At 38.0% G+C, this 18,137-nt stretch overlaps 1 long non-coding RNA gene across 2 annotated transcripts in view; it reads left to right on the top strand.

The window, feature by feature from the left end:
- The first annotated feature begins 555 nt into the window (after positions 1-555).
- LOC131503744 (uncharacterized) overlaps positions 556-18,137 on the top strand; it is a 44,222-nt gene continuing 26,640 nt past the window's right edge. For both annotated transcript variants that reach the window (XR_009257568.1, XR_009257569.1), the window contains exons 1-2: positions 556-3,575; positions 7,633-7,734. This is a non-coding gene — a long non-coding RNA (uncharacterized LOC131503744). The remainder of the gene's footprint in view (positions 3,576-7,632; positions 7,735-18,137) is intronic.

Here is an 18,137-nt window from a genome sequence, read left to right on the forward strand (position 1 = left end):
GCCTAAAAGGCAGGATGTTTAAGCCTAAGAAGTCAGGGTTAGGGTAGAGTTACACAAAGGGATAAATTCCAGAGAGGATGGTGATATCCTGCAGACTCCCATGGATTCGCACTGGAGAATCAGAATAGTTAACCTATCTCTCAGTGAATGTCATCATGAAGAGAGGACTCTCAACCAAGCACCCTGTTTCTTTGTAAACTATTCTGATCATAGTCCCAAAAGTATCTTGATGGCTCTTTTTAAAAAATTTTTAATGTTTTTTTTATTTTACTTTTGAGCGAAAGAATGAGACAGAGTGTGATTGAGGGAGGGGCGGAGAGAGAGGGAGACACAGAATCTGAAACGGCTTCCAGACTCTGAGCTGTCAGCACAAAGCCCCACGTTGGGCTCAAACTCACAGACCATGACCTGAGCGAAGTCAGACACTTAACTGACTGAGCCACCCAGGCACCCCCCACAGTGGCTTTTTTAGTATATTGGACAGGTGGGTGGATGGATGGATAATAAAAGGGCAGTCCCTCTTCTCTGTAGAACTCTGTAGAGTTCCCATCACTCTACAAGCCACTGTGTTATAGGATGTCATGTCACTAAGAGAATAACCAAATCACCCTCATTCACTCATGCCCATTCTCACACTTCTTTCCAAGATCAGCAGTAACTGAGAGTGGGAGAGGAACAGATTCTTGATCATTTTCATCTGAAGCCAAAATAAAAATAGCCCCAAGGTCAGTAGAAAAATTAAGTGGCTTCACAAAACAACACATTAGAAAAAAATACCACTGGGAGTTTCAGACACTGGAAAGTATTTTTTAAAAAGACATTTCTTCCAGGTTTCCTGTTTACTTAGAAGAAGAAGAAGAAGAAGAAGAAGAAGAAGAAGAAGAAGAAGAAAGAAAGAAAGAAAGAAAGAAAGAAAGAAAGAAAGAAAGAAAGAAAGAGTATTTGAATTATTTTCACCGTGTTTCAAATCTCCGCTTCTTATCTTGGCCTTACTATGTTTTTATTTGTATATTTAGAGAGATCTTAGCAGGAGCAAATTTGTTATTCTAAAGCAGTCTACAGATGTACACTCACACAGCATAGCGAAATCACAATTTTATGCAGGTTTTTTTTTCTTCTTAGATTTTGCAGTTCTTAAAGGAAAATGTGGAAGCAGTCACAACTGCTATTAGAGAAGTCCAAGGAAAAGGAGCACAACATGGTGATCAACCTTGGCAGTCCCTACATACAGCGTGATTATGTTGTAATACTGTTTGATGCAGTCGTATGTTTGATCAGTTTCAAGAGATGAATATCACCTCACTTCAAACAATATGATACAGTCTCATTGTATGGAATTATGGCTGCTGTCAATCAGCATATGGCATAACCCTTAAAGTGCCATCTTTGGGGAATGTCATAAAAATGATTGCAACACTGGCATTAATTAGGAAGTTTTTACACGAAAACCAAGCATAACCTGTTAAGACAATTTATCTGTTGTATCTCTGTTCATTTTTGCTATCATAAAAACATGTATATAACCCATACGTGCATACACTCAGCTTATTAGCTCAAGTTATTAGAACAGCCATGCTAATAACAATGAAATCATAAGAATGAATCCCCCCCATTCCCTTGTGGATCAGTAAGCTATACTTTCTATATTTTGTTTAAGGGTCTCCAAATATACCCCTAACTTGAACCAACTATTCCCTTTTTTTCTAAAATTTATTTATTTATTTATTCTTGAGATAGAGAGAGAGAAAGAGAGAGAGACAGGGAGAAAGAGAGCATGAGAGAGAGCATGAGAGAGACAGCATGAGAGGGGAGGGGCAGAAAGAGAAGGAGACAGAGAATCCCAAGCAGGCTCCGCACTGTCAGTGCAGAGCCCGATGCAGGGCTCGAATTCACAATGAAATCATGACCTGAGCTGAAATTAAGAGTCAGATTCTTAAATGACTGAAGCACTCAGATGCCCCTTGAGCCAATTATCCTATCAAAATGAGGGGTGGGTGCACAGTAAGGGCAAACATTAAATTACCACTAGGTCTATGTTCTTTACAAAACAAACTTAGAATTTCAGCTTGACAAATTATAAATAAATGGATAAATAAATGATAAATAAATGCAGATTCAGAGTCTTTTGAATGTCATTTATGTCATTGTATTGATGTTAATTATTAGATACAGCATTTTAAGGGTCTAAGAATTATGGGGTTTTTTTTGCATTAGCTATGGAATATTTTCCCTTTTTCTTGAGGTTGTGTTTCTTTGTTATCAATTATTGCCTTTGTCTTAGATTTTGCCATCATCACCCAGTAATACCTATTTCGATTTTTCTCAATGTATATGAAATTGGAAGGATTATTGCCTTGAAAGGGTACATATTAATTTGACCTGGGACTTAACACACTTTCTCAAGACAGCTAACACCTCCCAGATTCAACTGTGTTTACTGACAATGTGTATATCACTGGGGTTTTATGAGCCTTTTTCCAAGGAATTTCTCTCCCACCATGTTTCCTGGCATTCTCCTTCCTACTTTCCCCCAATATCCTCTACTGCCACCAACTGAGAAATCACTTGTTGTGGCAGCCTTCTAAGATGGCTTCCAATGATCCCTGCCTCTCAATATTCCCCAAATTGTCTAATCCTCTCTCCCTTTGAGTGTGGGCTGAACCTGGTGACTTGGTTTTAATTAAAGAATATGACTAAAGTTATTAGATGTCACTTCTACAATTAGGTTGTAAAGACTATGACTTTTGCATAATGACTTCCTTGCTGGTTTTGATGAACCATGCTTCTGTATTGAAGAGCCCCATGTGGCAAAGAACTGAGAGTAGCCGCTGGCCAGTGGCCAGCAGGAACTGGAACTCTCATCGCAATAGCCAGTGAGGAACTGAGTCCAGCCAATTACTAATGTGTGCTTGGAAGTGGATCCTGCCTCAGCTGAACCTTGGTGTGACTGTGATACCAGATATCATCTCTACTGCAAGACCCTGAAACAAAAGATCCTGGAGGTTGTACCCAGATTCCAAACACAGAAACTGCGAGAGAGTCAATGTGTGGGGTTTTAAACCACTAAACTGTGGGTTTATTTGTTGTATCGCAATAGACAACTAACACAACTACTATCTGATAGTGAACATACGAGGTAGCTCACTATTTTCCTTTTGTAGTGAGTAGTAAAACAGTGGGACTGGAGACCTTTACACTTTTGCCTTCAAAACAGACAGTTTCATACCCAGGGGCAGGCTACATGCAAATGCCCACCAAGTCCATGAAGAAATGTGTGACATCTTTAGGACCTTCTCACAAAGATCCTGCCATTCTTCATGGGCAAGAGGTATTGACTAGTGGTTACTCTTTAGGATAGTATTATAAAAGTACAATTCGTTTTTCCATGACAGGGTTTAGCACATATACAGACTGGTACTATGGAAGTATAAAATGGCTTTTATTCTTGTTGCTGATGGCATATTCTGAGATATGTCTGTTTGTTTCACAGATTCTTTCTCCCATCATCACATCATGTCAGCAGCTCGTTGAGTTTGTAGTGGACAATCCCACTGGAGCTTTCCAAACAATTACAGGTAGCTTGTCTTATTACTGGTAGCAAGACGATTTGAAGAATGTGTCCTAAAACAGGGTCATATGTTCTGTGAACTATTTTATTTCCTTAATTATCCACGTGACCAGAGGGGAATAGTGATGAAAAATAATTATAGTGGTCAACAATCAAAAGCTTTTTATTCTCAGATTTAATATATAGATTTGATCTTTCCTAAGTGTGTTTAACCCAGTATTAAGATCATCTTATTTCCTTGATCCATATCTGCTGCACAAACACAATCCAGTAAGGTGTTGGATAGAAGAGGGAAGTCAGTTTGATACTGAACATACTCCATGGGTGGGCCATCTGTGATTTATCAAACAATTGATTTATTTTAAAGATCCCTATGTAGCCTAAGATTTAAAATAACAGTAAGGAAAAAGAAAACAATGAGGGGCGCCTGGGTGGCTCAGTCAGTTGAGTGTCCGACTTGGCCTCAGGTCATGATCTCACGGTTCGTGGGTTTGAGCCCCGCATCAGGCCCTGTACTGACAGCTCAGAGCCTGGAGCCTACTTCAGATTCTGTGTCCCTCTCTCTCTGCCCCTCCCCCGCTCGAGCTCTGTCTCTGTCTCTCTCTCTCTCTCTCTCTCTCTCCCTCTCAAAAATAAAAATAAGCATAAAAATTTAAAAAAGAAAGAAAACAATGAGATTTTTTTCCTTATTAGATTAACAAAGATTTTTTAGATGAGTTCTATCCAGTCTAATTTATAGAGAAAATGGTTTATACATAGTTGCTGGGAGTATAAATTGGCACAACCATTTTAGAGAATAATTCTACCAAAATACTTCAACATTTTAAGCCCATTTCATGAGTCAGAATTTATGCCAAGAAAATAAATCTGAAATTGAAAAAGTTAAAAGATATTTATTGAAACATTGTTTATAAGAATAAAAAAATTACTGCAGTTTAGATAATATCTGTTAATAGAGCTAAATACATTATCATATATACAAAATATAAGCTGCCTTAACCAGTTAAAGAGGGCATTTGTATCTGTAGAGAGGTATCAGCAATATATTTTTAAATTTTTAAAGTTAGTCATTGAAATATATAAATATATATATATATATATATATATATTTATATATTTATTTTGGTTTCAGTTGTGTTTTTAAAAATGTCAACCTTAAATATGTGTGGATGAACAACATATACTAAATCAGTAAAACTGATTTCCTTTCATAGAGGAATTATTGTGAGACATTTGAATACTTTCCAGTGAGCATACATTATTCGTTAGAAAAGACAAGTCTTTTCACTTTGAAAAATTCTAGATATTAATTTTTGTTTTTTGTCCTTTGGTCGCTGAAAAAAATTCAACACATAATCATCTGTTTCCCTTTGGCCTCTGATTGTTCATCTATTTTTTATTCATTAGCTCAGTTAACATTTATTAAGCACCTAGCATGTGTCCTTTGTCCTGTTCACTGAAGAAACAATATGGAACAATTCATGAATTTTTGTGTCAGCTTTGCAGATATTCCATCTACCACAAAATTATAAATGTCCTATAACACACTTTTAAAATAATCTCTTTAGGGTTGCTGGGGTGGCTCAGTGGGTTAAGTGACCAACTCTTGGTTTTGGGCTCAGGTCATGATCTCAAACATGAGTTCAAGCCCCACATCAGTTTCTGTGCTGTCAACACAGAAGCTGATTGAGATTCTTTCTTTTCCCCTCTCTATCCCTCCCCAGCTCGTGTTCTCTCTCAAAATAAATAAATGAATCTTTCAAAAAATAAAAAATAAATAAATTAAATAAATAAATAAAATAAAATAAGACAAAACAATCTCGGGGCTCCTGGGTGGCTCAATCGGTTCAGTGTCTGACTTTCAGTCTCAGCTCAGGTCTTGATCTCAGGATCATGAGTTCAAGTCCCACATTGGACTCCATACTGGGTGTGAAGCCTACCTGATTTTTTTTTTTAATAAAAGAAAAGAAAATAATCTTTTTAGTGTCTTAAGGTATTGCTGACAATGTGCCAAGGTTTCAAAGAACACATTTACATTCAAGTTATTTATTGCTAGTGTGGTGATTTTTGAACTTTTGAAATTCAAGACTTATGTGCAAATACTAGAATATGCATTGGAATGGATTTTACAATTCAAAGCCCACTAAAGGTGTAAGCAATAACTTCAGGAATATTAAGGTCTTAGTATATCTATAAAGGTATCCAAAATATCCAATTGGGATAAGCTGGTCACACAGTTCTCACTGAGCATGGAGTCAGTGTTGGAGCAGAATATACTCTAATAACACCTCAGAGATTGACTATATTGATATAAGCACATATGTAATCCATGGAGAATATATACATAGATACACTGACACAATGCATACTCATATATACATATTTGGGGATAATGTGCACCCTTCATTATTGATTTGAAGTTTTTATATATATCACAAACAGGAAGTTGCATGGTAGACGACCTAAGTGAGTCAACATTCCATCAGGACAGACATCAATAAGAGCTTGCTGAATAGCTTTCAGTGGACCAGTGTCTGATGACTGGTCCACTGGTCCACTGGTCCACTGGTCCAGCAGGGTAAGGTGCTGGCTCAGAGTTTCAATGGTGACTCTGAGAATATAGGATTGTCAAAAATGTAAATTTGTTTTCAATAAAGTCAATTGAGATCTTTGTTCATATATTTTTTTAAGGGACTGCTGGTACTTGGTAAAAAAAAAAACTCATTGGGATGGTTCATTCAAGGAATACTTGACTCTTTTCCAAAGCTGTTTATACCTTTCCCACAGAAAGTCTCACAGACATAATCTGCCATTCTCCTTTTTTTCATTTTCCTATCATTAATCAAATGACACGTGAAGAGAAGAACAGAGGTGGAAGGGGAGAAGTAAAAGAAGATATGAGTAAAGAAGACAAGAGAAAATACAGATAAAAAATTGAATATGGGTACACAAACCACAGTTTCTCCATCTATCAATATGAGAATTTCAGGATATTTGCTGTCCATAATGGCCACACTTGGGAAAGAGTTCTTTGGAAGAAATACAACCGTGTGTGGTTTGAGTGTTAAAAACCAGACAACAGGCCCAAGATGGAGTCGTTTATGCTAAGCCCATGTCCCAAAACTGAGACTTATAGTTTCGGCACTTGCAGAAATGGAATCTTAAACCAATCAGCTAGGTATCCCCCAATCAGCACTAGATAGGCCCCTGCTATCCCCTAAAGGGAAGTGACCTAGGAATAACAAGCTCCCTTTTTTTGTTTAGTATAACTTCTGGCTCCTGCTCCCATCCGCCTATAAATGTCTTTCATTTAGTACAGCTCCTCAGAGCTCCTTCCTATCTGCTAGATTGGATTCTGCCCCTATTTGAATCGATTGTTGCTCAAATAAACTCTTAACGTTAATAAACTTCAGTTTATCTTTTAACTTAAGCTATAATTACCTTCTGGGATCTGGGAGGCATTGCTTACTTGAAAAATTTCTACGCTTGACATTGGGAGCTAAAGGTTCTAGTCCAAGCCGTCTCAAAACGGCTGTGCAATCAAGAGCACATTATTTGTCCTACCAGTGTGCTTCAGTGTCCCTATTTATTAAAAACAAAAAGGGAAACAACCCCTAACCCGCCCATCCCACATGCCTAATGTGAAAATATGAGACACACTGGGTACATGAAAGTGCTTTGAAAGATTCAAAACTAACTGTAAAATTCAGACTCTAAAACCAAATAAAGATTCGGGGGAGGGGGGGCCGTTGTTGACTGAGCAAAATATTTCCACTACACCATTAATGGATGAGTTCAGTTAATAAAAGTGTGTGACTTGTGAAGAAATGGATTGGTATTAATTATAAAAATTATATTATAATTAATGCACTCATTAATGATCTACCAATCAATATCAATTGAAGGTTTATTATTTTAAGGAGAATGGGCAATTAGCAGTTTGACACCATGAAAAAGAGATAACCAACTGACTGATGGGTCCCCATCAAGTTTAATTTTAATTTGTTTTAAAAGTATCTTCTTTAGGAGTGAATTTAAATGCACATTGCTCTCTCTCTTTTCAGAAAATGAATATATATGTTGTTTAAAAAGCATATCTGAATGACAAAGAATGAAGTCTGGCATATGTAACAAGAAATGAGCACATCTTCTAAATGGGCTCAATGGTATGGTATAAGTTCTATTCTCTCACAAAGTAATATAACGGATTGCTCTTTAAATTAAGTGAATTTGTATGTCCGCTTTCTCTTAATGGAATCAGTTTTGATATACTCTTTGTTCGCGCTGTTACGAGCTTCAGTCTAAGGGTTCTTTGTATTAACTTTTTAAAGTTACATTACAAAGAGGTTTTAAGATTTCCCAACAGGCTTCTATTTAACCAAAGCTTTTGATCTCAAACCTGCTGAGACCTAGTGAAATCCTTACCAATTCTCCAGTAACTCCTCACTATTGGAATTTGAAAAGACCCACCTGAAGGATTGAACTCCCGGTATGGTTTCAGCCATCCTTTAGATCACTCTATTTAAGCAGACAGCAAGGGGGTCCAGTGCACCCTTTGTGATCTGCTAAGCAGCCTAAGGTGTCCTTTGCATAAGTTGTACTCCTAAGGAAATAAAAAAATCAGGAGGACACAGACCTATATTCCTTATTTCCTGCTATCTTCAGTTAAAAGGGGATTGCAGGGGGTCTGCTTAACATCTTTTGCTACCTAAATACCTCTTGGACATGGGAAGTCAATAAAAGAACTTCCATTGCATCCATTACCCTACTGCAGTGCATAACAAATTAGATTTAAAAGGCTACTTTTTCCCCCTTACAGCTATTTCCATCATTTTCTTTAAAATTTCAATTTAGTGTCGAGTGACAGAATATTCTATAATATACTTTAAAACTCTATAATGCCAATTATGCTAGCAGAGCATTATTTCCAAAGAATTGGGCTTTATTATTGTAGACAAATTATAGTTTAAGAGATCGGGTAGAGAACTGATTGTGTTTAAAATCTGTGAAATATGAAACTAGATCAAGTAAGCATTGTTTTTGAGTAACTCTTCTTTAAATATACATGTGCATTCGTTTTTTATTTGGGCCCCAATTCCCATTTTTAGAAAGGAAAATTCAACTGCATTCAAAGTTCGAATGCATTCAAAAAATTCGAAAATTCAACTGCCTTCAAAGTATCAGTGCCACCTATTAACCTATTTTGAGAAAGGGTAGAATAAAATTCTCCATTGTAATATTCAAATGTTTTTATTTGTTTCACTTCAAAACTCCATTGTGCAGAAATTCTAGGGCATTTAACCAATGAGTGTGGAAACAATAAAACTTTGTAAAGAGCACAGTATTTGCTGTTGTATGTAAAAAGAACAGATTTACCCATGGGAACTTCTTCTATGTGACTATCTTTACCTTTCTATTCATGTGATGCAAAACCTCTTCATTATTTAAAAATTTTTTTGGCTTGAAGGAGAGTAAACTATGGGACCCTAAAATATGCCACTTTGGCAAGTGGATTATTTTGAGCTGAAGGTGACCAAGATCCAGCAGACTAAAGAAAAACCTTTTCCTCTCCTTGACTCCCCAAAATGATATAGATAGGGGGCTTGATCCAGAAAGAAAGTGATTATCAGAAAGTTATTGTAACTTTTATCTGAAAGACCTATCTGTATGGCAGAACAAACATCTACTTAGCCAAACATCTGCTTTTCTTGTTGCCTAATGAATTGCCTTCCTTTCCTTTAAAGACCAGGCCCCTATCTCATTCCTTAGTTCAGGATGGGATATAAGCCTCAGCTGTTTGACTTGCCCTTGGGTCTCATATTTTTATGGGGCTCCTGTACATGTGTAATTAAATTTATTTTTCTCTTGTTAATCTGTCTTATGTCAATATAATTATTAGACCAGCCATGGGGTGGCTCAGTCAGTTAAGTGTCCAACTCTTGATTTCAGCTCAGGCCATGATCTTATGGTCATGAGATCAAGCCCCATGCTGGGCTCTGCACTGACAGTGCGGAGCTTGCTTGGGATTCTCTCTCTCCCTCTCTCTCTGCTCCTCCCCTGCTCTCTTGCTCTCCCTCTCAAATTAAATAAATTAACTTAAAAAATTTCTTAGACCAGACAACAAACCTAGAAAAGTAGAGAAAAAATTTCTTCTCCCTTATAGACTTTATCTTGATAAAGAGAGATTTACTTACTCTTATGCTATCATTGTATCAGATGTTATTATCCCTGACAAAGCCTCAAATTAGCTTTATGCCAAAGAGCTAGAAGTAAATATATAAGTATTTCCAGGCACTGTTAAATTCAGTGCTTACTGTTTGAAGGAATGCTCTCTCATGCTACCATATAACATCTATTACTAAACATTAAGGTGATTGGTATCACAATGATTTCCTCCTCTTTGAGATCTGATTAACTACAGAAAGCAGCTTGGAACAATCTCAGTTCTGAATGTGTGGTAGGGTTGTCAAGTGATGTGTTCGATTTGGGTTTCAGAAATGTTACCATACTTGTAGAAGATGACATAATTCCATATCTCAACTTATTAATTTCCATAAACATTTGTTACATATCTGATTGGTAGGTATTTATGAGTAGTTGCCTGATGGAATATCATTTTCTGCAGTTCATAGTCACTTATTATCATAGTAACAGTTCATAGTTAAAATAGATAAGATGCTATGAATTCTTTCTCTGGGGAAAGAGGGCTCAGTCTTACAGAAATGTGAGCATGGTGGGAATTATAGAAAATGGTTTCTGATTTTTATGGATAATATAAGTGTTAACTTATTATATGTTGTGTTATGGCAATCCCCAGCTTGTTTGTAAAAAAAAAAATACTGTGCATTTTTATGTACAGGAAAAAGATTTAACAAAGTATTTCTCCTAATCCCAAATTGACTCTATTTTTTTTCTCTGATTTATAGCGTAAATAGTTTTGGAGATAGTTACTCTGGAGTATCTATCAGTTGAAAAAAATGTGCGTCACCTATGATCAAGAAATTGTACTTCCAAAAATTTGACCTTTAGGAATACTTACAACATTGGTACAGCTGTAGTGAGAAGGATGGTCACTATTGCATCATGTGTGAGAATAAAAACTGCCATCTAAATGCCTATCAACACTGCATTGCCAACAAGACATCCATCGTCCATTGCAGCAGCATGGCCATAGTTGCTGGCCTACCAAACAGCACCTCTTCTTTCCACACAGAAACTATTTTTGGGTAGATGTTGTTACCATCACATTTTATGGGTTTAGGAAGTGAAGTCCAGAGAAATTAAGTAACATGTCAAAATCACAAAATTACTAATGGTAGAACTAAAATTCAGATCCAACCGAGACATTTGGTTCAGAGCCCATAAATCCCTTACTATAATACTTATACATATTCAAAGAATGAGATAGTTTTTTTTAATGTTTATTTATTTTTGAGAGAGAGAGAGAGAGAGAGAGCAAGCAGGGGTGAGGAAGGGGCAGAGAGCTTGGGAGACACAAGCTCCAGGCTCCAAGCTGTCAGCACAGAGCCTGATGTGGGGCTTAAACTCACGAACTGTGAGATCATGACCTGAGCCTAAGTCGGGCGCTTAACCAACTAAGACACCCAGGTGCCCCTGTTTTGTTTTGTTTTGTTTTGACGAATGAGACAGTTTTAGACATCATGAAAGAGAAGAGATTTCTAAGAAATATTAAATATGGGACGCCTGGGTGGCTCAGTCTGTTGAGTGACCAACTTCAGCTCAGGTCATGATCTCAAGGTTTGTGAGTTTGAGCCCCACATCAGGCTCTGTGCTGACAGCTCAGAGCCTGGAGCCTGCTTTGGATTCTGTGTCTCCCTTGCTCTCTGCCCCCCGCCCCCCACTCATGCTCTGTCTCTCTCTGTCTCAGAAATAAATAAACATTAAAAAAAATGTTTTAATATTAAATATAATCTTAAAAAATGAAATCACAAAGAGGAATTATAGTATGCTCTCATTTTGGTAAAAATTATGTCCATGTACATTAGAATATGAAGAGAAAAGTTTGAAGGAATATTCACCAGACTGGTGCGTAAGAGTTTCTGCAGGACTCTTAGTTTCTACTTTGTATATTTCTGTAATATTTAGATATTTTATGTATATAAATATATACATATGATAAACCATAAAGATAGTTCTTTAAAGATATCAATGTATAATTAGCAGAATCAATAAAAGCAATGAATTATTTTTTCAACATATGCAGCATTATTTTCAACATCTCTAGTGCTGGCAGTCAATTTACCTTTTTTATAACAAAGCAGAAATAAATTATATCACATAGAATTTTCATACCATGGACATTAATTATCACAGGGCGATGGTGTTCTGTGATTTAAAAAAACAACGCTGAGAGTGTTTTCCTTGCGTAAGCAAGTTTTACAAGTGACTTATCTTATAACTATTGTATAAAGCTCTGTTATATCGATAGAGTTATACTTCTTTTTATTTCACATTTGCTATATATGGCACAAATATTTAGTCTTTTACAGTTTTGGGGAAAGGAAGATTCTCACACCCTTTCTAATGCATGAAATGCCTACTACTTTTGCATTTATAAATTGTTTACACAGGCAGACATTGCATCCAGGTTCCTAGGAAGGGAAAACAAATCTGTGCATTCGATTCTGAAGTTACAAATGATATTTGATACACTGCTGGGCTAAACACAGGGTTTGGGCTGACTCTGGCTCTACTTCTTGCATTTCAGCTTTGAAAAAAAAAAATCAGTCATGGGTAATGCCTTCAAAAATTCTAATCCAAAGCTTTGCTTATGGATATCATATGATTTTAAAAGGTAATAAAGAACATTCCCTGTAATCAAGGGTGAGTCAAGGAAAATGGCATACAAGGGAGTAAGTCAGCCAGACAAAAACTTGACCCAACACCAAGCTCATTGTCGGAACCACAGCTGCCGCATCAACCAATGAGACCTGAACGGGAGGCAGCCAGGAAGTCAGGTGCCGGGGCTGGAAAGACTCTGTTCCAGATCCATTGGCAGTTGGCCCTTCAGCTGCTGTACATCCCCAGTGTGGGCCCAGGGGTGTTGGATCTGGTTTTAGATCACAGGAAGGGAGTGAAATACAATCAATATTGTCAACAGCAAGACTCTCAAGTTAGTACTGATAACGTATTCACGGGAAGATACTCTGTTTTGCTCTTTGGGTTCTGTGGGGAAGGAGGGCCCATGGAGAATGCATGTAGCAATTCTGAGGACATAATCGACCCCTCTGCTCATAGGACTTGGTTATGGGGCTCAGTTTTCCTTTAACCCTCAATTCCTGCAGATAGCACGTTTTGTTTACTAAGCAGGGCCTTGCAAACTACGGCGAGAGAAGTGAATACCAGGTTTAAAGGAGAGGTGTGGTTAGAGGGAACGTGATACTCGGGTTTTAAAAAGAAAATGGGTTTTTGAATTTGGCATTATGAACAGAGAGCTGTCATGTTTCTTTCACTCAATAGAGAAAATAAGTGACCCTTGCTGTGATTAGCAACTTACTGTGTCTGTTTAGTGTCAAGAATGCTGCTAGCGGGGCGCCTGGGTGGCGCAGTCGGTTAAGCGTCCGACTTCAGCCAGGTCACGATCTCTCGGTCTGTGAGTTCGAGCCCCGCGTCGGGCTCTGGGCCGATGGCTCGGAGCCTGGAGCCTGTTTCCGATTCTGTGTCTCCCTCTCTCTCTGCCCCTCCCCCGTTCATGCTCTGTCTCTCTCTGTCCCAAAAATAAATAAAAAACGTTGGAAAAAAAAAAAATTTTAAAAAAAAAGAATGCTGCTAGCATCTGATCAAAATTGAAATCATAGATCACCTCTTCAAACAAAAATGTCTAAACAGAGAAGAATACATCTTTATGTCAAGTCAATGTATAACACCTTTGAAGCTCAGGAGTGTCCTGCTTGCATAAAGCAGGCGTTTCATAAATGTTGAAAACCGAATATGACTTACTGAATCTTGAGTTTGTCTAGTCACCCAGTCGTGTGGCCTCCAGGTTTATACTGTTATACTCTCACTTTGGTGGTGAGACTTTGTATGCAAACTTTATGAAAATGTTCCGTATTGATAACTATATTAGTCCACTGTAGTGAATGGCACCTGGTATGGGACACTGAATGTAGTATGTTCTCAATAAACGTTTGTTAATTTTAATAATCGTCACTAGGAATTGTGAGGCATTCTGGGAAGTATGAGACATATTGTAAGATCCTGACTTTTAGTGGAAAATACAGAAGGTACAGGACAAACACAAATGAAATATAATAGAAATATACTAACATACACAGAATTAAAAATGTCATATACACATGCATAAAGAGAGGCATTTGTTGTGGCCAAGAGATTAACTTTCCAACATGGTTCTTTTTTTTTTTATGTTTATTTATTTTTGAGAGAGAGAGTATGAGTGGGGGAAGGACAGAGAGAGAGGAAGACACAGAATCCAAAGCAGGCTCCGGACTCCCAGCTGTCAGCACAGAGCCTGATGCGGGGCCTGAACCCACATGGCGAGATCATGACCTGAGCTGAAGTCGGACGCTCAACTGACGGTGCCCCCAACATGGTTCTGATGGAGGAGATGGATTTATGATAACAGTTAACATTTATTAAACACTTACTCTTGGCCAACCACAATATTAATAGCTTTTGGTATATTGATTATCTCGTTAAATGTTCACTACAACTGTACTATTATTATTTCCACTTTACAGATGTGAAAACTGGGCCTCAAATTTCAAAATCATTGCCCAAGGTGGGTAGGGAGGCAAGCCAAGGTCCGCAGCCAGAAAACACTATGATCTGAATGCTTGTTTTGTGTCCCCCTCCAAATGCAGATGTTGAAATCCTAATGCACTATGTGATAATATTAGGAGGCAGGGCCCTCAAGAGGTGATTAAGTCATGAGAGTGGAGCCGTCACAAATGGGATTAATACCCCCCTCACCCCTTCAACCATGTGAGAACACAAGGAGAGGATGGCTTTCTATGAACCAGAAAATAGGCCTTCGCCAGAATCCATGCTGGCACCTTGATCTTGGACATCAGTCTCCAGACGTGTGAGAAATCAGTATCTGCTGTTTTTAAGTTACCCTGTCTGTGGTGTTGTTATAGCCCTCCAAATGGACAAAGACAATATATGACAATATGGAAGAATAGTAATTTTATAATCATAGGACTGGGGGTTCTGGAGCATTGTTCAGGCATAACAACAGCTGCACATTCAGGACTCAGGTGGAAACTGATATATCGCTTGGCGAAGAATGCGCCTCTGGAGATCCAGTTATCTTGTCTTCTCAACAACAGTGTCTGCAGCTTCCTATTGTTGAGTGTTACCATCCCCGTGGGTCCTTGTGACCCTCTCTGTTGGTATCTCTCCTGCTGCTTCACACTTGTACACTCCCGAGACTCCTTTCTCCCCCTGACTTCTGCGCAACCAAGCCTTCCTTTGCCTCATGATCCCTGCTCACTTCCTGCTTCCTGTGAGGATGCATTTCAGTCTCTGAACCTTTCTCACTGTGGCCTTCCCTGATGTCTTGAATTCATGTGTCTCTGAGACTGGCTTAGAAGTCAGCTGGCATGCAATCATTCCCCTGGGGAGAAGTCCTGTGTCCTCAGGCACCCCAGAGATCCAGGCCCTGACGGAGACAGCAGCCTTTGGGTAAAGTACTTCTCTGAATTGAACTGAATCTGCATGACCAGGTGTGATGGTTAATTTTCTGTGTCAACTTGGCTAGGTTAGGGTATCCAGTTTTTTTTTGTGAAACAGCAGTCTACATGTTGCTGTGAAGATATTTTGTAGATGTGATTAATGTTTAAATCAGTAGACTTTGAGAAGAGCAGATTACTGTCCATAATGTAGCTAGCCCTCATCCAGTCAGTTGAAAGCCTTAAGAGAAAAGATTGAGGTCCCTCCACAAAGAAGGAAGTCGGCCTCCAGACTGCCTTCATTATCAAGATGCAGCATCAACTTTTTCCTGGGTCTCCAGCCTGCTGCCTGATCTGTAGATTGCAAACTCGCTAGGCCCCACAATCTCCTGAGCCAATTCCTTAAAATAAATCCCTCTCTCTTTCTACGTATATTCATATCCCCTTGGTCTGTTTCCCTGGAGAACCCTAATAGACCAGGGTAGTGGGCTCAAAAAGATAGTGAGCTCTGATAAGAAAAGGCACTGTATCCAATATAATCAGAGATGATAAGAATGGAAACTAACTAGTTGATCTGAGAAATGAGTGACAAGACTAAGAATACCTTAAATAAATAAACATGAGATGGCTTTGAATTGGCACATGGAATATCAGACAGTCAATCATATGAAAAGTTTCATTATATCTGAAGTTACCGCTTCCAATGAGATAAAAATGAGTAGAATGACTTAGTATAATTTCAGCTTGAGAAAAGGAAAGGGAACTTAGTTTTATTCAGCATCTACTAGATGCCAGGCCCTTTTATGTACAGAAAGTCATCACTTAATTAACATTTAATTTCACAATATTGAATTATCACCATAGAATTTCATTTATCCCATTTAATAACCACAATATCCTGCAGAGTTGGACCCTGAGATTTAAGGAGGTCCAGTAACTTGCCAATGGTTACTCAGAAAGCAAGAGATGACTCTCTTCTTGACTAAGATACCCAGACAGAGTCGCTCATTACTTGCTTGAATGGACTGAACTCGCCTTCACCTCAGGACTGCCGTGCATGCTGTACCCTTGGCGTGGAAACTTGACCCTGCTTCAGGGTTTTTTTTCTTTATATCTTTTAAATTGCAGCCTGAACGTTCTCTTTAGGGACTCATTTCTGTCTTGCCCCAGACTGAATCAAGACCACTTATAGCTGCAAGCTCCCGATCATTTTTTTCATAGTATGCGTTTGTGTGCGAGCATTTCTTGAAATGAGTTTTCTGTACTGGACCGTAAGTTGCATGAGATCAAGAAATGCAGCTATTTTGTTCATCATTTTATCTCTGGGCCCTAGCGAAGTACTTTGAATGTGGTAATGACTCAGTGACTATATATTAAGTAAAGTAATGTGAGTGAATTTGCAACCAAATCTGTCTGAGGCTGCAGTCCATGCTATCTTCCTTTGCATCACATGGCTTTCTGATTCCTTCCCTTAAAAATGAACAGGTTTCTGACTTTTTAAAAAATAAACAGGAAAGCACCTGGCCTCCTGTCCCAACCCCTGCCCCAGTTGGAACTCTACATAAGAAGAAGCCCATTTTTAAAACAGCATCTCAATGTCATTTTGCTATTAATAAAATTTTCCTTCTGTAGGCACTAAATGTTGGAATGAGATTTGCCTTTTCTCTATCTCTGTTTTAGCCCAGCAAACCAAGTTTTCAAACATGCATACAGAATGTGTGACAGTCATTTTTTGATCCATGGTAAAGGTTTTAAAGAAACTATTAAAGCAGGCATCTCAAATATATCTTGGAATCAGTATTGATTAGTCCATGAAAAATCAGAAACGTCGGGAAATATCCTCAATGAACTTAGGTGAGAACACTAGTTGAACCTCTATATTTAAGACATTCCAACTAAATGGATCAAAACTCTAGGAATGTATGTTTATTGATGATGAATGTTATGGAAATCTATTATATTTTACAGGATACAAAATATTCAGACCGTTCAACATCAGATTGAATCTCAGTCACATGGGTTTTTTTAATGCCTGAATTCTGCCGATGCTAAAAGTCCAAGTGCATAAAATGAAAGAAAATCACATATTCTTTCTATTTGCCTTACCCATTTACTAAAGTGTCTCTCAGAATTTCAAAGGTTTAAACATCAGATGTTTTACCATATTTATAACATCTGCTTCAAACTGATCAGGTAACCTTGAAGAGTATTCATGTATTGAAAGTTTAGTTACAAGTTTGTACAATCAGTATCTAGAAATATAAGTAAATATATTTATTTGTTTGTTTGTTTTAATTTTCAGTAACACATTTAAAATATCTTTCATTATGCAAAGTACAGATGGGATTCAATATTCAACTTTACTTTTCTGAATTCATGTTTTAATTTGTCTAGTTTTATGATTCATCACTAATGGCTCTGCACACACACAATCAAACCTTAATAAATCATTCTTTATCATTTAAGAATATGTTCGGCTAGACGTTACAGAAACCTGAAAACTTGGCTTAAACAATGGAGGTTTCGTTATCTTCCTTAACAAAATGTCTGGAGGAAGGTAGCTGCTGGTCTGGGGTCAATAGTTCAATAATATCAGGACGTATTTCAATACAGTTCTCTCGTTTCTTTCCTCAGCTATGTTGCCTTATGGCTACAAGATGGTTGCTACACATCAAGAAAGCCAAAGCTTTCCCAGACATCCTTATTGCCCTTCCACCTCTGTCTCATTGGGTAGATCTGTGTCACATGGCCTTTCCTAGCACCTGTTAAAAAAGAGACAACAGGTCCAAAATAGAGTCACTTGTGCTAAGCCCCATATAGCAAATCAAGGCTTAATATCTAACCTAATTGGAGTTTCGGCCTCTCCCCGGGGTTGTGACCTTTAACCAGTCAATCTGGAATTACCTGGTCAGCACCAG

This window comes from Neofelis nebulosa, chromosome 2 (assembly GCF_028018385.1).
Source record: "Neofelis nebulosa isolate mNeoNeb1 chromosome 2, mNeoNeb1.pri, whole genome shotgun sequence".
Classification (NCBI taxonomy): Eukaryota; Metazoa; Chordata; class Mammalia; order Carnivora; family Felidae; genus Neofelis; species Neofelis nebulosa.